The sequence below is a fragment of the Rhinolophus hipposideros genome (assembly GCF_964194185.1).
Source record: "Rhinolophus hipposideros genome assembly, chromosome: 4".
In the NCBI taxonomy this organism is placed as follows: domain Eukaryota; kingdom Metazoa; phylum Chordata; class Mammalia; order Chiroptera; family Rhinolophidae; genus Rhinolophus; species Rhinolophus hipposideros.
In genome coordinates this window covers 95,590,102-95,617,494 of record NC_138050.1, presented here as the reverse complement: position 1 = coordinate 95,617,494, position 27,393 = coordinate 95,590,102, and the positions used below count along the sequence as shown (strand labels likewise).

Here is a 27,393-nt window from a genome sequence, read left to right as displayed (position 1 = left end):
ACCAGCCAAGGTTTTTCAGTCAGCCCCTGACACCCAAAATCGGGGAGGTCCCTCATTACTTCTGGGCATAAATGAGTCTCCGGAATCCATATGTTGTCTCTATAACCTGTGGTGTAGTTATCTATATTACTGCTGTGCAATATTGAAAGTCCTGACTCTTCGGTAGATCTCCTGAAACTATCTATCAGGACATGGAAAGGTACTCTATTATTTCAGGGTGCACGTGGAATTCAGGCTCTGCATGTTGTATTCACAGATACTATATGCAGTTAGGTAACTTGTTACTACCCGGAAGTGATGAACATCCCGGCTTCCTACTTGGCCCTGTCTGACACCACTCTGGCAGTAGTCCGTGCATCTTCCAAGCCTATCAAGTTTGAAGTCCAGGTTGATGTAGGTAAAGTTGGAGTCGTACTTTTTTCTGAGGTGTTTGCCTTGAATAGAACTGTTTTCTTTCTTAATAAGTCAGGCTCATTTTGACGGTGTTTATTGGTGATTTTGGATTTCCAGCTTCTTCAGCTCCAAGTCTTTGATATATGAGGGAAAAAACAAACAAACAAACAAACCAGGAACTGGCCAGTGTGCTGTTTCTTGGGTCCCAAGTTTCTTAGCTTCTCTGTCTTCTCTCCCTGTATGTTTTCTTAAACTGTTTTATGTATAATGTCTAGCATTTTCCGTTGTCCCTAGCAGGAGGTAAGTGGCAAAAGTACATCTACTTCATTCTTTCAGAAATGGAAATTAAGTTTTATATTTTAAGACACTTTTTGAAAAAACACATTTTTATTTTTCATGCCACCCTTTTAGAAACATTTATAGTAATTTCAACTAAAATACAATAAAACATCTTTAAAACTCTTTTTTCTTCGACTGAGAATAAGTAAAATGAAGAGCATATGCTTGATTTGTCATTTTGGAGCAAGTGGTGGTCATATATTTAAGATACATTGTTTTAAAGTGTTTGCTTTGAAATATGAGTGGAGATTAAGACACCTAGAGAATTCACAATTAGACCATATCTTAGGCTGTTCTATTTGAATAATGAACTCATTTATACAAACTATTAACAATAGTGCCTTAGTAAGGCATTTCAAAATTTTAATGATTGGAGGCAAAACATCATAGAACATAGGTCAAACTGAAGAGTTTATTATAATTATTTTTAATGTCTCTTTGAAATTTTTCAATTTTGTGAAGACATTCAATTGACACTTGAGTTTGTTCAAATATGTGAAAAATACAATTGAAATATGTTAAAATATGAAAATAATGTTTTGTGTATTGAACTGTAAAGATAATATGGAATGGAAAAATACCTTCAGAAGTTTGAATTTATAAAGATCTTCAGTTGGCTACATGTCCCCTTTCTTTCTCTCATTTTGCCGTTACTCTAGTGAAAGATATATGAGGGAACAAAAATACTAAATTCTGTTTTTGGAGAATTACGACCCCCCTCACCCCCTGAAAAAAATGAAGGCACACATATTCCTTTTTAAATCAAACTTTTTGAGATAACTGTATATTCACATGTAGTTGTAAGAGATGATTTAGGGAAATCCCAGTTACCCTTTACCTAAATTCTCGTAGGGGTTTATCTTGCAAAACTATAGGACAATATCACAACTAGGATATTGATATTAATACAGTCAAGGTACAGAACACTTTCATCACTACCTGAATTTCTCATGTTGCTCTTTTATAGCCACATCCTCTTCCTTCTTACCTGCCTTCTCCTTAACTTCTAGCAACTACTAATTTGTTATCCTTTTCCATAATTTTGTCATTTTAAAAATATTATATAGAGTAATATTGTATGTGAACTTTTGATATTTGTTTTTCACCCAGTATGAATCTCCAGAGAGTCAGACAGGTTTTAAATAGTTTTTCTTTTTTTTTCTTTTTTTGTATTTATTGCTGAATGGTATTCCATGATTTGCATGTATCATATGTTTGTTTGACCATTCATATGTGAAAGAACATCTTGGTTGTTTCAGGCTTTGGTTGTTATGGATGAAGTTGCTATAAGGACTAATGTACAGGTTTTTGTGTGAACACAAGTTATTTTTCTGCAATAAATCCCCAGGAGAGCAATTGCTGGGTTATATGATAGTTGAATGTTTACATATCACTACTTACCAATCAGAATGGCTGATATATTTAAAAAAAAATAGTGACAGCACCAAATGCTGATGAGAATGTGAAGGAACTGATTCTCTCATACATTGCTGATGAAAAGATAAACTCATACAAAAACTTTGGAAAACAGTTTGGCAGCTCCATCAAAACATCAAATCAATTTTAAGTCAACCATTTGGGATGTCAGGACAGGCTCCCAGGTTTCTGGAATTTTAGAATTAAAACAATCAGTGAGAGTAATAACTTCTACAATTTTCATTATTTAATCCTACCAGTAAAATTTGTGCATACCCCTAAATACACACACACACAAAGACACACAAATATACATATACACACATAAATGTACATTGAAAACTATATACAAAACATACATTTAAAATGTATAAATATAAATGTGAATCAAATATTTAAAAATTGAGTTGATTATTCATTATTACTACAATCCTTTGGTTCACTCAGTAGAGCTCTTAGTGCTATTTCCAGCTGTGGAAATACCCAACTTAGAGCCACATAACAACTCAAGCAGAAAATCTATGCCTGATAGTAACTGAAGCCAAAAACCTGTATTACCAAGCATTCCTCTCTTTGTCTCTAGTCCACTTGGCTTCTATGAGAGTATTAGAGTGTGAACATTGACCCTAAATGGTAAAAGTTGATTCTCTTATGAATTCTGGAGAAATCACAAATCTGCAAAAGTCTGAGTCTTCAGCATCAGCAACGGCAATCAACCAACCATATAATTTATGGAGTGTCAGCTGACATTTTGCAGTGATAATATTCAGAAACTTATTGTAGGTCCACTAGACCTAAAATAAATCTTAGAGCTATTTTAAGGCTAATTGTCCACCCTAAATGATTTACCAATCTATTAGTTTCAGAGAAAATTAGTCACTTGTTATGGGGTTTATAGAAGTTTATGACTATTCAACTCAGTACATATTGATTTTTTTTAAGATCTAGATTAAGCACTAGAACAGATGAGTTGGAGTACTTTCATGCCAGAATGAGATACCAAGAGAATATTTTCAAGTGGAGAAAGTATTCCTAGCAGAAGAGAAGTGGGTAAGGAAGTTCGGAGGCAGTGCAGAGATAGCTATGTTTACCAAGACAGCTGATATAAGTTCTGGGGACTTCTGTGGCCATCCTAAAGAGGATATTGGCTTAAATAAAGTGTGTGAAGATAGAAGAATGATTATACATTTATTTCTTGTGACAAGAAGGGACTGTGTCTTCATTTGAAGAGAGGTGAGGTAACCACAGATCAGCAAAAAAAAAAAAAAAAAGTGCTATTTTCTGTATGTCTGGACTGTTCACCTGAGCCTTCACTAAAATACTCCAGTTTGAGTAACTTCTAACTTGAGACAGTTTTCATAGCAAAGCCACAAACACCTATAAAATCTTCAAAAGGAGCTGATGTCTTCAATTTTAGGGAACAGATCAAAATGCCTGTGCTCAATAAAGATGGTGATTTGGTATTTTCATGGGATCATGATGAGCAGAACAATTTTGAAATGATTACAGAGTTTTTTTTTTTTTTTTGTGTGTGTGTGTGTGTGTAGATTTCTAAGAATATTAGAAAAATGGGAAATAAGTTTCATAATTGAGTTAAGAAAGCCCAAAGGAATGTGCCTACTAGGTCTTCACAAATTTTTTTGGGGGGGAAACAGTAACAGAGATCCCTGTCCTACTTAGAAAAACTCTAATCAAAATTGCTCCTAAGGCAATCCCTGAGGCAGTACTGAGAAGACCATTATCTTGGTTTACACCAAGAGCAAGGGGTTCGTATCAAAATTATTAAAGGCTTCACATTGTTTTGGCCCTGTTAGAGAAATTGAAACATTTGCTAAAGTACTAATTTTCTCCAAAGAGTGCTCACGTTGAAATAGGGTTACATGAGCACACATAACTAAAAGACCCCACATTAATGGGATATATCAAGGAATCTATTACCATTTTAGATGTTGAACCTGTTAATATTAAATTTAGGAAGAAAAAAAAAAACTGTCTTCAAAGTAACTGTTATTTATGCAATATTTCAGTGCTCAGACTTTAGATTACTTTACCACAACACTCCCACCCCCCAAGAAAAGCATCCTGAACGATGGGTGCAAATACAATCCAGACCAAACAAATGCCTAGATACCAGCTACATTGGAAAATGAAACTGGACCACCGTCTTACACCATACCAAAAAAGCAAGTCAAAATTGATTTAAAACTTGGATATAAAACTCTCAGAAGAAAACATAGGCATTAAGCTCCTTGATATCAGTCTTAGAAATTTATTTATTTATTTATTTATTGATTGATTGATTGATTTATCTATTTATTTTTGTTTTAAAACCAAAAGCAAACGTAACAAAAGCAAAAATGAACAGTGAAACTACATAACACTAAAAATAACCCAATTAAAAATTATGTTAACCCAATTAAATAACCCAAATAACTCGGATAACACAATTAAAAATGGGTGGAAAACTTGAATAGAAGTTGTCCAAACAAGACGTATAAATAAATGGTCAACAGGTACATGAAAAGGTGACCAATGTCATTAATCAAATGGATATGCAAATCAAAACCACAGTGAGATGTAACTTCACATCTGTTAGGATGTGTGTTATCAAAAAAACAAGAGATAAATGCTGGTGGGGATAGGAAAAAAGGGAACCCTTATGCATTGTTTGTGGTTATGCAAAGTGGTAAAATCACTATAAAAAATTATTTGGAGCTTCCTCAAGAAATTAAAAATGGAATTGCCATGTGATCCAGCAATCCCACTTATGAGTATGTATTCAAAGTAAACAAAATGGCTATCTCACTGTAATAGCTGTGCTCCCCTGTTCATTGCAGCATTATTCATAATATCCAAGGTGTGGAAAAAACCTAAGTGTCCATTGATAGATGAATGGATAAAGAATATACATACATACACATTGGAATATTATTCAGCTCTAAAAAAGAAAGAAATTAAACGTATTTATACCATGTTTCCCCGAAAATAAGACCTAGCTGGACAATCAGCTGTAATGCATCTTTTGGATCAAAAATTAATAAAGCTCATCTTACCATTTGCAACAACATGGATGGACCTAGAAAACATTATGTTAAGTGAAATAAGTCAGTCAGAGAAAAACAAATACCATATGATCTTACTTATATGTGGAATCTAAAGAAAAGAATAAATGAATGAACTAATCAGAAACAGTTTCAGAGACATACAGCAAAAACTGAAGGTTGCGAGATGGGAGGGGGTGAGTATAAAGGGGAAGATGAGGGGATTAGAAAGCACAGTCGGTAACCCCAAGATTGCCACGGGGTTACGGAAGTTAATTTGGGGAATGTGATCAATAATGTTGTAAAGATTTTGTAGGGTATTCGATGGACACTTGTCCCATTTGGGAGACCACCTCAGGGATGATGTAGATGCCTGATCACTGCACTGTACACCTGAAGCTGAAGCTGAACAATAATGAATGTCAACTACAAGTTTATATATACATATAGATAGATAGATAGATAGATAGATAGATAGATAGATAGATAGATAGATACATAGATAGATAGATACATAGATAGATAGATACATAGATAGATAGATACATAGATAGATAGATACATAGATAGATAGATACATAGATAGATAGATGGATGTAGAAGTCAGAGGAGTAGTGGATGGGGGAGGGGGTTGAAACAGTGTGAAGAATATAAATGATAAATGTCTAATTGTTACATTGTTTTGTGCACCTGAAACTAATAAAATTTAATAAGACCCAGTCTTATTTTACTATAATATAGACTGAGTAATATTATATTATATTATATTACATTATATTATGATGTAATACCGGGTATTAAATTAATTTTTGCTCCAAAAGATGCATTACAGCTGACTGTTCGGCTAGGTCTTATTTTCAGGGAAACACGGTACCAACATAGACAAAACCAGAGGGCATTTTACTAAGTAGCATAAGCAGATAGAGAAAGACAATTACTGCACAGTGTCACTAATAAGCAGAATAAGAAAAAATACTGAATTCATAGAAAGAGAGTAGAATGGTGGTTGCCAGTGTCTAGGAGATGGAGAAAATAGGGAGAGCCTGGTGAAGGGTTACAAATGTTGTTATAAGATGAAGGTCTGAGGATTTAATGTAAGACGTAGGAACTATAGTTGGTAATACTGTATTGTATAATTGCAATTTGCTAACAGAGTACAACTTAAGAGTTCTCACCCTAAAAAAAAAAAAGAAAAGAGTAAATATATGAGGTCATGAAACTGTTTAGTAACTCAATGGTTTTCCTTTCTCAATGCATACTCATATATATATATGTGTGTGTGTGTGTGTGTGCGTGTATGTGTGTATATGTATATATGTATACACACATATATATGTACATATATATATATAATTATGTTTCACACTTTAAATATATTACAATTTTACATTTCAGCATACCTTAACAAAACTGAAGAAGAGAATGTATAGTCCACTAAGTGATTCATGGTGAGGGCAGGGAAATGGAGGAAATCTCTAACTCCTCAATTTTGTTGTATCCCTAAATCCATCATTAACAAATAAGAATAATAATAGGAAAATCTTCAAAAATAAGCAAAAAACACAATAAAACATGTATTTGTGAACATGCTTAAAATGAGAAAAGTGAAAGTTTAGGAGGGTTCGTGTAAATGGACATTTAGTGTTCTTAGAAAGGATACACAAGATAAAACAATTAATAGAGGTGCTTTTTCTATAACTATAAACTGCTAAACAACATATCTAGATATATATGATTGATAGATATACATGTAGATACATATGTGAATGTGAATATCTCTATCATCTATCTATCTATCTGTCTGTCTGTCTGTCTATCTGTCTATCTATCTATCTATCTATCTATCTATCTATCTATCTATCTGTCTATCTATCTATTTGTCATCTCTCTATCATCTACTCTCTGCCTAAGAGATGACAGGTTTTCACAGGTAAAACAAGTAGAATTTCATTTTTAGGGGTTAAGGAGCAATTGTGACAGAAACAGAAGTGCCAGACAGTACGTAGGAGACACAGTAGTTAAATTTCAGAGTATAACCTTGACAACATTTATAGTTTTCATGAAGGTAACCAATGATTGTATCATGAATGATCTGACTCTAATCAAGTGAGAAAGTTCAAAGAATTAGCAGTAATCAGCCAATTTCTTTATACTCTTTAGTTTAGCTAACATATTTAAGTGATCAAATAGGTGGTGAACCAGAATTTTGCCTTTATGAGTATTGGATTAGGAATACCCAATAGTGACAATTTGCATGTCTCTATTGCCACGTCATGACATTACTGTCAGTGACCTCTTTACCACTGAAAATAGTGCTATCAGTGTCTCTAAATCTAATCCGATTAGAGCATCAAATTAGAATTCTAGAAAACTCAGAAAAAATTTAGAAAACTCACCGTCAAGATTCAGTTCCTTTAGAACCACTCCTGCTACTAAAATCTAAATCAGTAAGTATCCTCCAACACACACACACATACACACACACACACACACACACACATACACACACACACACTAGCCACTACTCTATAAAATATGTATAGGTCAGAGGACGAAAAGCATATATGACAAAAATTCAGTGATCTTCAACTTCAGTGAAATTTCTAGAAACCCGGCGATCCCCCTTCTAATGTGAAGTTGTAACGTCTGTGTCCTAATACAAGCAAAAAAGAGCAACAATGCCTAATGAGCCTCTTTGGATTTTTGGAAGCTACATGTTCTCCTTTGGGTTTACTGCTCCAAGTCATTTATCAAGGAACCCAAAAAGCTATTAATTTTGTATAAGACCCAGAACATATAATCCTGAGGAGATGAACAAGGAGAGTATCAATATAGAGGCAAAGAAGTTAGGTCTCAATAAAGGGAGGATGACTATTAAACTGGATGAAGGAACTGAAGTTGAGCAGAGATCTAAATGAGGGTGAGAATGAGGGTGTGGGACGGATAGGAAACAGTTAGACCTGGATGAATTGGGAAGAAAGGTCTAGATGAAGAGGTAAGTATATTTTACAGGGTGAATTTCAAGGTAAAACAATTATTTACAGGTATAAGAAAGGCAGCTGGCCAAAAAATATAATAGATTTTTAACGTGTGCACTGAGAGTCTTGATTATAAATCCTCATAATTTCAAGAAAGTTTGTACTTCCTATGGGAGTTCCACCTAGGAGACAAATTTAATTATTTTATTACCTAATAACCTAGAAGGATTTTTTGTTTTCTAATGTCAAGATAGTACCCCGTTTCTATAAGATTATTTTGAAATAAATGTAGTGTCGAAAGTTGCTTCTGAATTTCAGAGTGTGTTAACAATATACAAAAAGACATGAGCAATGGCTTGGTAAAACCAATTCAGAGTTTAGCGGTTTAATTGCCACTCATAATGTAATATCGTTTGTTACACTTACAATGTCCTGGTGTTCCTGAGCTATGTGATCATATCACCTGTTTAGAGGAGCCCAGAGAAGAAAAAAGATGTTATGACTTAGTCTAAATTATTCACTCTAAACCAAGAGAAGAGGGTAAGTCGGAGAATTTCTCCTACTCTGCCCTAGCCTAACTCAAGCCTAATTTAATTTGGGGAGATACAATTTTACACCTCAATGACATAGAATGCAGATTATTTTCTAAATAAGTGTACTTCAAAAAAACCTTTTTATAAGCCATATTTGTAAGTAAGTTTCATGCACCTAGAAATTCTCTGAAAAATTTTCAAGTCAGAAAATACTGACCAAACATGTTAGTGTTATATGTTCTTTCATTCCTTAATCCTCAAAGTTTCTCTTCCATTAACAAAAAAATAATTTGGACAGAGAGGTACATTAATTTGGTAGCAAGAAAAAAAAATCTTATAATCTAATATAGGTTTTCAGGAAAGACCTATTATTAGTTTTTTGTTTGTTTGTTTGTTTTTTTATTAAAGTGTGTTAGATGAACTTCATTAATGTGCGTGTGTGTGTTTTGTTTGTTTGTTTTCTTCATGGAAAGATAATCAAAGTCACTTAATAAATTGTATTCCTCATTCTGCAATTATGACATCAAAATTGTCCTAATAAAGCATTTGTGTAGCCAAAAGTTGCTGTTAATTAGATGTAAGATCCAAAGGAATAGATGCAGGTAAATTAAAGAGAGAAATCTATCTGGTAAAAAATAGATGTTTGAAACTTCATATTTTCAGAGACTACTGAATCTCACTCATACACACGCTTAATGTTAGGATAAAAGAGGGATTCCTCTTATGTGTATCAGAGGCAGATTTATGAAAGTACCTAGGTAAGAAAAAGAAATTCATTAGACATAAGGGATACTGCTTTGTTTAAAACTGTATCTGCAGTAACATGGCTCTTTAGTGATTATTTGAATCTAATACCAGAATTTACCCAGGAGCATGAAATTTTTATAGATCATGCTTCAGTGCTGTGGACCCAGTTTTTAATGGGTATGTCCGAAGAAAATGTAGCTATTTATGTAGTATACATCTATAGAAAGCTCTACAGGTAGTCAGTCATTTACCAACCTGTAATAAGAAATGAAAAAAATTGATATGAACTTATAGTAATATATATCATAATTTATAGAATGTATGATAATATATAAAATAATATATATATACATATTATATATTATGTATATATTATAATATATATTATATTATATTATATATCGTATGTATACATGTATGCATGTGATGTATGTATACATATAATGCATACATATATGTATATATGTATATGTTATATATGTATATTATATATTATACATATTATAATATATATTATATGCGTATATATTATATATGTATATAACATATGTTATATATGTGTATCATATATGCTATACACAGGTACCTCTGCTTTCTGAAAGTTCATGTTATACCATTTCATTTTTAGGAAAGATCTATATTAGTACTTGTTTTTGATAACCAAAAGAAATCCAAAGAAGATTTTTGCTTTTACGAAAAGAAATGTTACTTTACTAATGTAGATATTTTGTAAAAGCAAAGTGATGTAACACAAACTTTCAGAAAGCAGCAGATGTTCTTCCCTTTAAGCATTCCTGCTTATAAAGTTTTTCATAGGAACATTCTACCTTCAGAAAGCAGGGGAAATCTATAATATGAACAAAGTTAACGATATATATCTGTGTTCATATTTAATATACAGCCTGTGTCCTCTCACATATTTGCATATAGGTAGAGTAATCCTTATATAATGAATACTACATACATTTTCAAAATTATAAATTTTACCACATTGACCCAACCAAAAAGAAAGAAATGCCTATAATCCTATGAAGTTTTCAAATCAATTTTGCAACACAAGGTCTCTAAATATATAGATGGTCATTTAAATTTACATCATTTGTAAAGCACTCATTTACTAATATGTATCTCTCCTCTAACGTATTGCATCACAGGACTTGCTCACTGGACACTATGCAAAAATCCAGTAACGGGTAAAAGTAGAAGTGAATCTAAATGTCTGGTTTCCTGGGGGTGACCGTCTCTGTAACTAGTAGCTATAAAACAGAATGTACACAGCTAGTCATCATGGGTGATTGAAGGAACATTTTACAAGTCTTCATACAAGGACTCTTTTTCAGAGAGAAATACCTTCTGGAGTTAGAGATCACCTTCCCCTAAATTTGTATCACCAATTATAATAGCAATATCACTCATACTGTAGTGTCAATTGAAATAAGGAAGTGGCCATATCCAAATATGTAATTCATTGCACTAATTTAAAATACACTAAATTAGATGTATAATTTTTTTAAATGCTGAAGTTGAAGATTACCCTTAAAGTACACATTTCCTAGATACATATTTGTTACATGACCAGGACAAGTATGCCATATTTAGGTGAATTAAATTCCTCCAATCCTCCCAGACATTATAATACAACATATACACACTTAGTAGTAAATAATGAGTATGCTCACTTCCATTGGGAAGTCTATTAAAATTCTGTGTATAAACTTACAGTTAAAATTTTTTGAATCATGTCTGTGAGTATCTGAAATTTTCTATAAATCAAATAGTCAAACTAGTCAAATGACATAGAATTTTTTCTAGGAGACACATGAAGAATTTTAGTAAACTATTTTTCACATTGGCAGTGGAGTGTAGAACGTAACTTGAATAACATTATGAAGGGGTTATTTTGGCAAAAAACAAACAGCAAAAACCCTTAGTTCACAGGGTTGAAAACAATGAAAATGAGTAGCCTTGGTTACATTCTATTTCAGTAACTATGAAAACAATCCAGTTCCATTTTGTCAAGGATATGGGACACTTTAAAGCCAGGAAGATAAACTGGATAACACAATAAAACGATTTAATTCCACAAGTTTTAATGAATCGTAATAACCAAACAAAACAAAAAAAAAATGAAAAACAAACAAATAAAACACAAACCAAAAACAAACTTCTAAAATTTCAAATACTCAGTATATTTATAATGTCCTTGCTGAGACCAGGTGCATGAGAATGCATGCCAAAAATATTAAGTTGAAACTTACATTTTAATAAATCAAAAGAAAGAGGATATTGGCAATTTAATATGTTTCAATCTCATATAGTCCCATAAGAAATGGTGCACTTTGAACTGAAAAGGTCACAGAGAAATCATCATGTCTAATTTTCAATTTTAAGTGAGGAAAATGAGTTCCGTCATAATGACATGACTTACCCAAGACCACAAAATAAATGATGGGCATAAATAAATATTGATTCCAGTAAGGTAGAATTGAGTGGAAAAACATAACAATGTTTATGCCAAATAAATTAATCTCTTTAGAAATAATTTAGGCAGTGTTTATTGGTTTATGATGTGTTTTCTGAATGTAGTGGGTAATGAGAGCGACTATCCTAAAGGTATTTATATATCTGAAAATATACTTAAATGTAGCTATTTTAACTACACTAGTTTGGAAAATGTGATTATTAGGGTAAAAGGTTAACACGGTATCCTTCCTTAGTATATTTAAAATTACATAACATAGAGGTGACACTGAATTTCTTAATTTATTCCATTATGCCAGCTTTCATGTTGAAAAAAATAAATTTATTTATAAAACTGTTATTTATTTACTGATACCTATGAGCAAATAACTCCATAACAATACGATGGATAGAAAATGTTTAAACTCTATCCTTAGTTCTTAAATGTGTAATAGGGTACGGTTTTTCTTAACAAGGTACTCAATCAGTATAAACTGCTCACTAGTTGCTTCAGAGTCATCTCAACCAACCAAAGAAAGAAATCATGGAAATAAGAATAAACTCTGAGGTAAAGTGTGTGAGACAGATGATTTCTTTGAAATGTTTTGATTGGGAGATAGATTCTCGAAACTAGATATATCTGTGAGAGAATGATACAGGAAAAACAAAAACAAAAAACTTCTATTCTGTTTTTGCTTCTTTTCACCTTATTTTAGCACATTCAGAACCTGTCCTTTCAAGTGATATCTTAATCATCTGCTTTTAATACAGGGTTAAAGAGACATAGGGTTAAAATCAGGGCAATTCAGAAAGTGAGAAGCTAAAGAAAAAAATATGTGTGCATTGACTGGCTTTGTAAAGCCCATTTTCTATGTCTTACCTTCTCTACACACAAGGCTGAGAAATTGAATCACAGACAGCTGTTCTTATATTTGGATGCATGCTGGAGTCACAAGCACTTTTTTTTTTTTTTTTAATCTCAAGCACAAGCTGCATACCATACCAATTAAGTCAGAATATCTGAATGACATACAGTCATTAGTGTTATTTTAGGCTCACCATATATTTCCAATATTCACTGGAAATTTGAGTAACACTGATAAGAGATGCTTCTTCCTAATATTGTTTCTCTTTGTAAGACTGAGAGAAAAATCACCCTCCAAAGAAGGTATTTTGTGAAATGAGGAAGGCTACATATTGTTTTCTCATGCCTGGGTTCAGTACTCCGTGAGTGATTTTCACCTAGTCCTTTTTTGTGGCCATAGGGTTAATACAGACTACAGTGTATACTTTGGTCCTTTTCCAGTTTTTACTGCAAGAAACAGGATCCCACAAATATGTAGTCATGGGAGGTGGAGTATAGCATTAGGAAGATAATCAGCTAGACTTCAGATGATTCTCCAGTTTGAATGTTCTATCATTTGGTTAATTTTAACGTGTTCATGGAAGAAAGCAGGCACAATGTTTATCTTCTGCCATCTTGGACCTCCTCTCCTTAAGCGTTTCTTAAGGGTAGTCCCAGTGTCTTATTTAATGGATAAAAAGAGTATATAATATAATTGGAATTAAACTAGTCCATAGAGAAAAGCTTCAAACATTCATATGGTCTTAAAAGGGTGAAAAAAATAACATATGAATAGTATGTATATATCCTGAAATAGTAAATGAATTTCAGGAAATACTTAATAAAAACAGCAATTTTGAATAGACGTTTTTAATCCTTGAGGCTTCAAGAGAAACTTTTTCATAGTCTCAGACTAAATTTTTCAGAAAAAAGTGAAAAGAAAACATTATTCAATAGTAAATTATTTTTATATGTAAATTTACATTCCCTAGATTATGAAATTATCTTTCTTGTAGATATATAAAGGGTGCCAAAAAATGTATACACATATTAAGAAAGGAAAAAACTGTATTAAAATTATAATACTCTATATCCCATAACAAAAGATGAATACAAGTCATGTTTGACTTCTCCAATTTTTTTTATTAATATATTGGGGTGAATAGCATTAATGAAATTACATAATTTCAGGTGTACAATTCTGTATTACATCATCTATAAATCCTATTTTGTGTTCACCACCCAGAGTCAGTTCTCCTTCCATCACCATATATTTGATCCCCCTTACCCTCATCACCCACACCCCACCCACCTTACCCTCTGGTAACCACTAAACTATTGTCTGTGTCTGTGAGTTTTTGTTTCTCATTTGTTTGTCTTGTTCTTTTGTTGTTTTTTTTGTTTATATACCACATATCAGTGAAATCATAGGGTTCTCTGCTTTTTCTGTCTGACTTATTTCACTTAGCATTATACTCTCAAGATCCATCCATATTGTCACAAATGTTCCTATATCATCTTTCCTTAACGCCGAATAGTATTCCATTGTGTATATATACCACAATTTCTTTATCCATTCATCTACCGAAGGACATTTTGGTTGTTTCCATGTCTTGGCCACCGTAAAGAAAGCTGCAATGAATATTGGAGCAGACGTGTTTTTATGTATAAATGTTTTCAAATTCTTTGGTAGATACCCAGGAGAGGGATTACTGGGTCATATGGTAATTCTATTTGTAATTTTTTGAGGAACCTCCACACTGCCTTCCATAGTGGCTGCACCAGTCTGCATTCCCACCAACAGTGTATGAGAGTTCCTTTTTCTCCACAGCCTCTCCAACACTTGTTACTATTTGTCTTGTTGATGATAGCCATTCTGACTGGGGTGAGGTCATATCTCATTGTGGTTTTTATTTGCATTTCTCTGATGATTAGCAATGTTGAGCATTTTTTTATATGTCTATTTGCCATTTGTATGTCCTCTTTGGAGAAATGTCTCTTCAGGTCCTCTGTCCATTTTTCAATTGGGTTGTTTGTTTTTTTGTTGTTGAGTTTCATGAGTTCCTTATATATTTTGGATATTAGCCCCTTATCGGAGGCACTGTTTGCAAAATCTTCTCCCATTCAGTTGGTTGCCTCTTTATTTTGTCGATGGTTTCTTTTGCTGTGCAGAAGCTTTTCAGTTTCACATAATCCCCTTCGTTTATTTTAGCTTTTACTTCCATTGCCTTTGGAGTCAAATTCATAAAATGCTCTTTGAACCCAAGGCCCATCAGTTTAGTACATATGTTTTCCAATTACAAGAGTTGCTCAAATTGGATACTATTAATGTCATTTTAATGTAGTTTTTTTTTTCCTTCCTTAAATTGTGTATACTTTGTTATTGGCACCCTCTGTGTATGTTTTAACATAGTAATGAAAATGGTACCACAGAGAAATTTCAATACATGCTTTTGTATTTTTAAATTTATGAATAATTTTATTTTATTAATTTCCCTTAAGCAAATGTTTTGCTGTTGAACATATATACAATATATAAATTTACTATAGTCTCAATTGTTACCTGTCATTCTTAAATATGCCAAATGCTTTAAATGGAAATGTAGCAATATAGGCCAATATAGGAAATCTCTAACCTCATCCAAGAGGTTTCATTTATTTTTTCTTTTTTCCTTCGTGGAAAGCATTGTATAGTAACAAAACAGAGCTTGGGAAATGCACTCTTATTTTAAAGTTCTTAGGTAGGTCCAATACTGGAATCCAAGTTTTTCTGAAAGAAGATATGTTGAGTTATCTGGTTATCTAAACCTGTGTTGTGTGATAACAAGAGTCAGATTGACAGTAAAAACTGGAGAATGTTTTGTATTTGGTTTTGGATTATATATTCTATTTTCTCCTGAAAAGGCTTATCTAGTTGTGTTCAGATCCTCTCCTTGAAAAAACACACACTTGTTTTTTTTTTGTTTTTGATTTTTCAATTTTTATATATTAAGAATTTCAGATCAAATGAAGTGACAGTAAAAGGGGTTTGGGTATTGGATATATAAATGATTAAATTTAAACCTTTTTGGTCCCCAGGATCACTCACCTCTCATTCACATTATTTCTGAGACAACCATGAACACTTTCACATCTTACTTTAGAAATATCTCACTGAACAAGAAAACTGTATTATTAAAGTTATGTTCTGTTTGGGGGAAACATGTTAATTTTACAATGAAAAGGAACCAACAGAAGATGCAATATTTAAAGTAAAAAGAAATAAGGAATCATAGCCCCAATCTTTCTATTCATACACACTTTTACACTTATACCTAAGGGTGCCAACCCTTATGTAAATATATAAATTAATTATATGTTTAAATAAGTTCCAGGAATACTCTGTAATATAAATTCCATGAAGACTGATTAATGAACTAACTAGTGGGTTGCTTGGGACATGAAGGCAGTAACATTAATAGGCAAACACTGACACATTAGCATTCACTGATATCTTCCTGCCAGCAGAAACCTAATAAACAAAGAAGTATGCAGGAAAAAGATAAAAGAAAGACAGCCTATATTGAAACAATGCTTTTTAAATCTTTGGGAGATTTTTCTCTCTAACGCTTGTTCTCTTTAATGAAGTCAAGAAATTGCTGTGACTTACCCAAAGAAGCAAAAGTTATATTGGCACAGGGTTGTTTCAAATTTCATTTGCCTACAGCAAGGTTTTGAAATTTACTAAAACTGATTTATGGAACATAAGAAAGTAGTTTTCCTATTACTAATAAATGTCACTCTTATAGCCTTACTGATCAAACCTTCTCAGGACTAAACAAAAACTTTATCCTATTGAAATTTGCCTTACATTTTTATTATGTCAGAACAGAGTGTGTGCATATGTATAGTCATATATATGTATATATGTATATACACACATATATATGTATGAATACAAAGATGAATATATATTCATATATGTATGAATACATACATGTATATTTCATCACATGCATTTTTTTAAACTAGACTTTTTTTGACAGACATTTCAAATTTGTCTCACGCCTCAATTTTAATCATCTTAGAAAGCTATTATCTTTGTTAACTCATTTTGTTTGATACATGGCTAGTAATGAAATATCTGCACCCGCTTCTTGATCTGTCTTTTATACGTGGATTAGCTGCTTGCACATGGCTTGCATTTTGTTACAAGTTCGGCTTCTCTTCTAGACATAGTGTTTGTGGGAAAATTCCCCTGATTATTTTACTAATTGACCATAACCAAAAGGCAATTTTGATATTGTAACAGTAGCTGTGCTTGCATTTGTATAGTGTGTGTATGGTTGTGGTATGGTGTATGCATGGCACGTGGTCAATTGTGTATAGGATTGTAGAATGACTCTTTCTCAAGGCTTTTTATAAGCCAAAGGATGTAAAATAGCGTGGTTGCACTCCAAATGCATGAAGCCAGTGAAGGTAGACTGTAGTGAAGTTTTGAGCCTCTAGGGAACCACGTCTCACCAATGGGTCACTTCATTGTTCTCTACAGATGCTGCGGTAGTTGTCTAATCTAGTTTGCAGGTTTTCAAGAGGTTCTATAAATGCAATGTGTTTTTTTTTTCTAGATTTAAAATAAACTTTGGATGTAACAAATGTATTTCTTTTTTTCTTAATTAAAACAATGTTTTGGCTTGACAAAAAATAAAAAATCTCTAGGCCTGATAAATATGCAGGCTCCTGTTTTTTTCTTTCTCTTCTAAGCTTCATTCAGAACAGCTTCTGTTTTATCAAGTCCTGACAATCCTTGATGGTATTACATTAGGTTCTCCTGGGTGATGTCTCCAAAGGTGTCAGAATACAGTGTTAGTTAATGACTTAGTGGAATGTTAAAGGCGTGGGTTAAAATCTTACATACTCCACAGAGCAGTCAGTATGTCTGTAAATTTTCACCTTTTACCTTAATTAGTTTTCTCATTTCATTGTTTCTAGTGAATAATGTGCTTGCATTTTAATGTACATATAATGTTGACATTATTAACCTTGATGAAACTAACATTTAAGGAACATAAGCAACATTTCTTTTGGCTTCATGCACCCTCAGGCACAAAACCTAGAACTTGAGTGGTACATGGAGTCTAGTTTGAGAGCAATGGATCACATCTACTAGATTATATTGTGTTCACCATTATATACTCCATAAAGAGTAAATTGTGTGTACATTTTAATAAAACACTAAAAGATAAAAGCTTTACAATTTTGAATAAAGGACAAAGGACCTTGAATAACAACAGAGGGGCTGTAATTTGCCCATTCTGTAAGAGGAAATGGCTTCTGAGTCAGAATATTAAGCTTTGAAGAGAATCCACTGGCCAAGAATAGAATGGGGAAGCAGCTGTTCATATTCAGTTACTTTAAGGATTCCTGAAATGATGAGTGTATGCCAAAAGTTTCAAATGATATTCAAGAAGTGTAAAAATGATGTTTCTCATTACTATGAATTTGAGTCAAACTTGTTTTGGTTAAAATGGCTTGTTTGGAGCCTATTACGTGAGAGAAAATGTGGTTTGAGGACCTCGCTTCCTGTATTTGTTTCAATGGACTCAGTGAGACTTAATAATTCTGACTATGACAGTGACACACCTTCACTTATTCCATAGAGTTTTCTCTTCAGAACTTCCATTCATGGAATCATTAGTAACCTTGGAAAGAAATTTTACTAACGTGTAGTTATTTTTCTACCTATTAAATACCTAGGTATCATGTAAAATTATTCTTTCACACTAGTTAATACCATTTCCAAGTTTCTTTCTCTCTTTTTTGGGGGGCGGGGAGAAGAGGGTCGATTTTTTTCTCTTCTTGCATTTGCATTTTTTTCTCTTCTTGCATTTTAGTGAAGCGTCTTTCATTGTGCCTTTGAAGAATATATGAGATCATTAATTATTTAGTTCAAAGCAAACCCAAAGCAAACAAAATTAGCTCAAAGGGCATGTGGTGCAAATGATCTAGAATCACCATTTCATCAGTGATTGTGGGGGGAGGGAATTCTCAGGAAAGCTTTTTGCTTGTGATAGGATTCTACTTTAAACCATAGTTTTTTACTCATTTAATCAGATGAGAATTGAAGGTTTACAAAGAATTTATAATTCAGCCATATCTTTATACAGAATTAAAATCAGAGTGACACAAATATGTGCATTCCGGATCTTAAACATTTAAGAACAAGGTTGGTCTAAATTTTCTGTTAGAAAGGGCTAAGAAACAAATGTTAGTAATACAGATTTTACCTTAAAACTAAAAACACTGAGGTATCACCAGCTGCAGTATATATCAGAATGAACTACGATGAATTATAGAAGGATATGAACACCCATAAAAAATAACTTTAATAAAATCAATGTAGATAGTCTTATTTGGGTTATACCATTTCATGACTTTAAAAGGTAGTGTAAATTGGAGGTAAGTACCCTGATTAGTAATAATTATATAAAGATATGTATCTTCCCTTAACATGGCCCCCAAATTGTACCTGATTATATAAAAGCTTGCACATGAATGCAAAAGCATGTATAGGGGAAGGGAAAGAAAATGCTATAACAATTATAAATTGAAATTACCATATGGTATATTAATATTGATATAGTTACATATACACTTACAGCTTTATTTTTATCTATATCTACATCTATTTAGTTACAGATACACATGCATACATAAATATATGTACACTCACAAGTATATTTTACAGGTTTGGTTCACCGTACGTCCAGTTCTATAAACTTTTATTAGCATTTTCTCAGTTTTCCTTAACCTTTAGTTGAATAGCTACTCCAATAAAATCATTTTTATTTTCAGGTAGCATTTATGGATAAATCAACTTGTTTATTAATTATTATACTTACTGTTAGTCATTTTATATATGTAAAAACTAATGGATCCCTTACTGTTTTGTTAAAAACCTGAAAATGTTTATATTATGAATCCGATGTCATTTTAAATTATGTTCCTTATTTCTCACAAATGTCTTTGTGGAGAGAATTAATAAATTCAAAAGCAGTCATTTTGGACTGAAATTTTTATGCCTGCCCAAATTAAAATGTTGACACCCTAATCCTCAATGTAGGGCTTTAACGGAAAAAAATGAGGATTAAAGAGAGCATTGAGTGGGTACCTGATCTCATAGGATTAGTGTTAGATGGAAGAGACACCAGAGAACCTTCTCACTTTCTCAATGCACATCACGAGGTCCTGTGAGCACACCGCAGATGGTGGTCATCTACAAACCAAGAGACTGCTCCACAGAATGAAACCTACATTGATAGTACCTAGATCTTGGATTTCTCAGCCTCTAGAACTGGGAGAAATAAATTTCTTCTTTCTCAGCTACCCGTTCTGTAGTACTTTGTTATGGCAGCCTGAGTAGACTAACAGAGAAGTTAATACGCATGGCAAAAAGGAGATGTGAGCACTAGGAAAACTACCCTCCCACACTGGACTTGGTACACAGTAAATGCACTGCAGTCAAGGACTCCGCCCTCTGAATGGCCATATTCTATGAATATCTACCTTCCGAGCTCAGATCCCTCTATCCATCACCCTGTTTATCTGGGGCCCTTGGTGGAGGCCTCGCTCATATGCCTCTGCAAACACCTTATCAGGGAGAGGAAGAATTTTGAAGACTCGGTATTCAATACATTTCACTCCTAGCCTTTCTCTTCTCTCCCTCTGGCCACACAGGTACAGAAAATGGCAGAAACCTTGTCTGGGCTTTTTGGCAATGAGATTACCTCCTTATCCCATACTATCTCTGTCTGCAATGATAAATCTGACCTTGACTTGGCACTGTTCTTGAACATTGGGGAAGTCATCCCTTCTTGTTTATACTATTGCAGCAAGTGATTAAAAAGTTGACTGTTACTTTCATGTTAGCTTGTCATTTTAATCAGCTATTCAATACCTGGGAGTTGAGCTCTCTCTAATTTAACTCAGCTTTTGAGAACTTATTTCTTCAAAACGTCTTATAAAAAGGTATTGCTGAGTCTAGAATCTATCTTAACAAAGTAGTTTGGTGATGAATTTATAGATTAGAAATGATACCTGGTCAACCACATAATATTTGAATGAAAAGTTTAACTAATTTTTATATTAAAGTTTCTTTTGGAAAATGATCAAATATATACACTACATTGTGTTTAAGTTTAAAAAGTGTATATTCAATAAATAGCTCATAAACATACAGATTAATAAAAGTACATGTGGAAGAAATTTAATTCCTCTACATTCTCTCGTTTTACTAATTTCAGAGAAGTCCTTAAAAAAGTAAAACGCATAGTCATGGCCTTTCTTTGACTCTGCTCCTTTCTTACTGAAAGGAATGTCGGTGTGATTGCTGGCTGCTGGCTGAATTTGAATCACCATAATGGAATATATGTGCAATTGTGACATGCTAGGGTAGAAGCACCAACAAAAGGAGTTAGATTCCTTAATACTTAGTGAAACTACCATACCATCACTACTAAATTGCATGCTGCCTACAGATTGGCATTTTCAATTGTAGAATTAAATACTTTTTTAAAACTATTTTTAGGAATTTGGGTATAAAGGTTAATCTAATCCTCTCTTTTTTCACTCTTTCTCTCACTCATTTTCTCTCACACATGACATGCAGTAAATGTATAGACACCACGTATAGTTACTGAATTACATTTTGCTGTTTACTTGATTTTCTGTTCCTTAAGTTATTAAGAAGATTAAAAATTGTCAGAGCATAAACATCTAAAATGAGAACTGAATATATTAGTAACAAACTCTTCAATATATAACTTTTTCATTAGTAAATGGGTGGAGAATGGAGCCCAAAATGTGTGTCAGTGACAGTTGAAAGAAAAACCAAACAGATCAATTTTTATATAAATAAAATAAAATGAGAAAACTGTCTAAGACAAGTTTAACAAATTTCCTCTAATATAAAATCAGTATACTTTATTGAGTAAGGCCTAGTCACTTTTTCTTAAAAAGTTAAAACTTTTCTTGATCACAAATTCACATGAGATTTAAAAAATATAGTTTATGAGTGGAAACCAATAACGTTAATATGCAAGCATTTTCATTAATTGGCTCTCTGGTGGTTATAGTGTAGTTTCCATCTTTTCATGTATCAGATATATTAAAAGAAATAATACTGAAAAGATGCCTTTAGGAAATATGTATGCAGTTATCCCAAATCTAAGACTGATAAAATCTATTGTTTCAAAAAGAAACTATTATATGGTAAGTACTAGTTTATCATAATTATATTGTGAAAACATTTGAATTGGAAATTGTTGCTATGTCTAGACTGCATCATTACAAGCATAGAGAAGTAAATAAATTTATTCAGTAATTATACTTTGATTTTGTGAATTAGAGCTTTTAAGTCTCAGTGTAGCAAATTATTTTTATAGTGTTTAAGAATGCATTATTTGTTTTAATTAATGATGTCTATTTTCTTGACATCATGATGAAACATCATATTATGTCATTTTAATAATGCTGATTGTTTTACTAACTTTTGTTATGATTCTTGCATTCTGCATATGAATGCACTATGTTCTTTAATGTTTCCTTATCTATTGAACAATATTTTATAGAGAGAAGGTATGAATATTAACTATTACAATGTGATTATTTAATAAATCATTATCTAAAGTATCCTGGTTGCTGAAGGAGTAGTTGAAAATATATAAAGAAATCTAGGAATATATATTTTTTAATTATATGAACCACAGGGGGATGTGAAGAATAGACATTGGAAAGGAATTGCAATTTATAGTTAGAATAGCCAACTATGTAATTTTTATAAAAATACATGTGTCTTTATCTAACTACCCAGAGAGGAATCACAATATAAGAAATGCATGAAGAGGTGCGTTTTTGTTTTTTATTGTTCTTTTTAAATTTTTCAAAGGATAGTATGTAAAAACAGTCTGGATATGTGAAATCTTACATATGTGAACGATATCTAAGTGGTCAAGGCTATTAACAAAAATCATACACTAATGTAGAATGTTTTATGTTATATATGAAAATATTTTTCCATTTAATATAAAAAGGTGGTTGTGAATTAAAGGAAATCTAATAATTTAGAGGAACTAAAGTGTAATCAAGTACTGGGGGACAGACATTCAAAATTGAATCACGATTACTGAAAGTACATTTATTTCTCTACCATCTCTTGGTATACTAACCAAATTTATTGTTCCATCCTTTCATCTATAAATCAGTGAAATTTCAGCTAATATTTGTGTTTGTTGAGAACAGAATCTGTAACTCAAATGACTAGAGAAGGGAGATAAGTAAGGTATTTAATGGAGGTATGAAAATTGGTTAACCATTAAGTCTAGTTTTGTTATTTTAACACATGTATATTTTTTACACAAATTAAACATGACTGAGTATTTTACTCCTCCCAAGGAAATATTATACTCCATTTTATAAAATATGACAGCTTTATTAGTGCTGTATTCAAAATTTTGGCAGAGATTAGGTACGAAAATATTTCACTTTTCTCTAAACTTTATCAAGTGCAATGACAAATGGTGGCTGAATTTATCACCATGTCAGAGAAACTGCAAAGAGGTACAAGGAGCGTGATGGACGAGGAGCCATGTCCTGACTAAGGGAAAAGTTACTCAGCACCTACCATTGTTACCTTTGAAGAATGTTGGCTAGAGTTTACAGATATCCCAAGTTTTCAATAGAAGCTGGAAATATGAATTCTTATAAGAAATATCTGAAATTTAAGATTGACAACTTTGTACTTAATCACCAAACGTTATGCTTCCCAAACAGCCTCTCAGCCACAGAACACCTGATTGACAGGATCCTCATATCTAATGACAACAAATACATGACTTTGTTTTCATGTTACAAAGTATATTGACCTCTATTACCTTTTAGAAAAAAATCTTCAATGTAAAATTCTGTGTTGGTTATTCCATACCCTTCCCTCCACCTGTTACATTCTTGTTCTGAGATGAAACAAAGGCTGAGAGGCACGAAGGAAATTGCCAAACATTCTAAAACATGTGAACTGTGGAGCCAGCACTTAATAAAGTCTAATTTTTTTTTTTTTTTTATTTCACAGTCTATGTTTTGCCAGTGAAACGTTAGTTTCAGGCAAAATATCTTTGGCTCTGCACATTCATTTGTTTAAAGGTAAATTGGACAAGGTATGGCAATCTTTTCTGTCCCCAATGAGCTCCCTAAAAAATGTAAACAAATACACCACTACTAGTTCCAAAAATACATATACTACTCAACTGAACCCATCACAACATTAATAATAATTTATAGTGTGTATATATATATATATATATATATATATATATATATAATTTACTAATTTATTCAGTGCTACTTAGATGTTGTTACGTATATAAAATAAATTATCCCTTAATTCTCTATTAATCCTTTGTTATAGCTATAATTATACATGATCACAATTGTTAGAAAAAAGATAAGTAGGAGGAGAACACTTGAGGATTAAAGAGTTGTAATGATTTTTCAATTTACCACATCTAGTAAATAATAGAACTGGGATCCTTATTTGAATCTCGATGACAACAAAAGCCTCCGCTACTTTATATTCAATGTTTTTACTAATCTATTCATTATTTGGGGCCAAATTTTCATGGGATGAACGGACTCAAACTACAAATGTATTCTCCTCATTTAGAGTGCAGCCTCTAGTTTTTCTGAAATTTAAAAATTTTCCAAGATACTCTATCAAAAATTTAAATTAGCTTTCTTTTTAATAAACTGCAGATTGGTATCTTTATTTCTTAGTCTCTGAATATAAATAAAACATGAATGTATAATGTAGCTTTAGCAAGTATTTCTAAGGACCTTTGGAGAAAACTGTGGAAGAATTCTTTAGTGAAACAACTTACAGGCTCTTCTCTCTTGGATTCAGCTATTTAGGCATCCTTCCTTGAACACTTTATTACTGCTTAGTCTTCTTTCTCCATATTTTTTAGAATAACTGCTAGGGTTTTTCCTCAATATACTTAGACACAGTTTGTTCTGGTGTACATCCAAAATTTAAACCATGTTTTTTGTTTATGTTATGTCTGATATCAGCTTTAAAAGATTTCCAGAATGAATTCCTGAACACACTCATTACTTTTAAAATTCCAACCATGCCATGCTTCCTTTGGCAATTTTTCTCTTGGCTGAGGCCTAATGTAGGCATTTTGTTTGTATTCACCTTAATTTACCTTTTCTCCCTAAGTGTCATGTACTTGCAAAGCTTATAAAAATCACTTGTTTCTTTCAACATTCAGAACAAATGTCAATTGTTTTATGAAAACTGTTATATGTTGATATAATAAATCACTCATTATGTCCCTAAAAATTGCCAATTATAATCTAGTTTTAATACTTAAGACATCTTTCAATGACCACTTGTTTTTACATATTCTTCTCTTCATTATATTGTAACTAACTTGTAGAGAGAGACTATGTTTCAATTTGGCATTACCTGAGGCCAGAACCTAGTGGGTTTTCATAATGCTTCTTTAATTGAGGCTTTTCCTTTTAAGATATCATTTCATTGGATAGGGTAACACAGTTTACATTAAGTTAATCTGTTACAAAAATTGAAATTAGTAATTTTTTTCTGAACATCGTCTTGTGGAAAGTAAAGGTACAGTATTTATAAAACTAAAGTTTTTATGAAAAAGGTATAGGTCATTTGATGGGTAATCTTGTGACTTTATCATTTTATTTTAATGATAAAATAAAATATTAATATTTTTAGTACACAACCATAAGTCTCTGTGCTGCTCCATCTTTTATGTTAATCAAATATGTTTCAGAATCAAAGTAAATTATTTTTGGAAGATTACATTATTTTCTCCTATATATTTTTTTTATAGTAAAGTTATACAAATCAGAAATTCCAAAGCATAGGTGACATCAGCTTAAACAGAAATCAGTAACTTCATAGATAAAAAAAAAACACTGTAAAATTTATTTTGAAATTATTACTGTAATATTTTATTAATAGCAACCATTATTTCTTTCTGAGAAGATAAACATTTACTACTGTAAGTAGATTGACTTGAAAATAACATCCTCAATGTATGTAAAATAAAGGAATAGATAGGTATGCACAAACTCTTAATAGTTAGGATACATTAAGTCCATATTGATTATCATACTCCAAATTGTTATTAATATTGATAAAATATGTAACAGATTTTGTATTTGCTTTTGTAAAGGCTAATACTTTTATAAAATTAAAAATTCCACAGGTACAAAATGTAATTATTGTACGTTAAATTGAATGTTATATAACATGAATGTTTACTATACACATTTTATTATAAAGTAAAAAATAATAATAATAATTAATTATTTAAAGGGAAGCTAAAGAAACCAAGCCCAATTACATGACAAAATGGAAGTAATAGAGGAATTAAAAAACAAAAGAGGGTCCTGAAATTTAGAGAAGTCATTTTGGCTGCATTTTTCCTGGCTCTGAAGCATATCCCCCGTGACAAGAGGGAGTAAAGAGATGAAGGGCGAGGTGAGCACCATGTTCAGGGCTTTTCTGGGTCCTGGTTTACAGGACAGACAAGTGCAAGAGGCTCAAGGCAGAAGTGCAAAAGCAGAGTAGGAAATTGGAAAAGAAGAAGGACAGAGCAACCGAGTCCGATGGCTGACAACAAAAGAAGATAGAGAGATAAGAAGAGAAACTGAAGAATAACAACAGAGACCTGTCAGTGGTTTGAATGAAATCTGTGTTTGCAATTGGCTTTTGTTTTACTGCCCTAATGCGAATGTTCAAATCCATATTTGATGGTAGAATGGTGACAAAGTTTCCTTTCACACCCCCCCCCCTTTCTACATCCAAGGACTGCCTCATGGAAATCTGCTGGGTGACAACATCGCAGACTGTTCCTTCATCTTCCTCTATATTCTCTGTGCCATGTCCATGTGACAGAACAACCAGAAGATTCTTGGCCTTACCCCTTCATGAGTTGCCACCAAGAAGGCCAGTGGATTTCTTGGCCCTCTGCCTCTTTCTGAGAAGTTCTCTTGAAATCAAGAAGAATTCTCTACGTCCTGTCACTTTTTTTCTAGATCTTCAAATCAGACTGGCAACTATTTTGTAGCAAGAGCCCTCGGCGGCATTACATCATGGGCCACTTTCCACTTTCAGTCATTTCTAGACTTTTTCGATAGGATTAGAATGAGAATGGCACCCAGCAAACAAACATGACAGCACTTTCAGTCACAGGAGATTTTTTAAAATAAGTGTGTTGATTAAATAACTTCAGGTGATGTTTATATAATGAGAAACTGTCTTTCTTGTGTTGCCAATGTGAACATTGTCTGTGGGAATGACTCTCAAGATGGCTGTGTGCCGTGGAATTGGCTGTCCATAAGCACTTAGCAGTCTGAAAGAAAATTTCAGTTTTTCTTCAGTTAGTTAGTGACTCTTAATCGGTACTATTTGGTTTGTGTCTTTTTTAAGCCAAATATATGACCCATGATCAATAAAGAGGCCAAATGTTAGCTATTTCATAAAAAAAGAAAAAGAAAAAGAAGGAAAGAAAGGAAGGGAGGGAGAGAGGGAGAGAGAGAGAGAGAGAGAGAGAGAGAGAGAGAGAGAGAGA

The 27,393-nt window shown here is 32.6% G+C and overlaps 1 pseudogene across 1 annotated transcript; it reads left to right on the top strand.

Moving 5' to 3' along the window:
• Positions 1 to 297: 297 nt before the first annotated feature.
• Positions 298 to 26,816, top strand: LOC308496912 (calcium load-activated calcium channel-like; annotated as a pseudogene). The gene is made up of 2 exons: positions 298 to 397; positions 26,318 to 26,816. The product of its transcript is annotated as a calcium load-activated calcium channel-like (transcript).
• Positions 26,817 to 27,393: the final 577 nt, after the last annotated feature.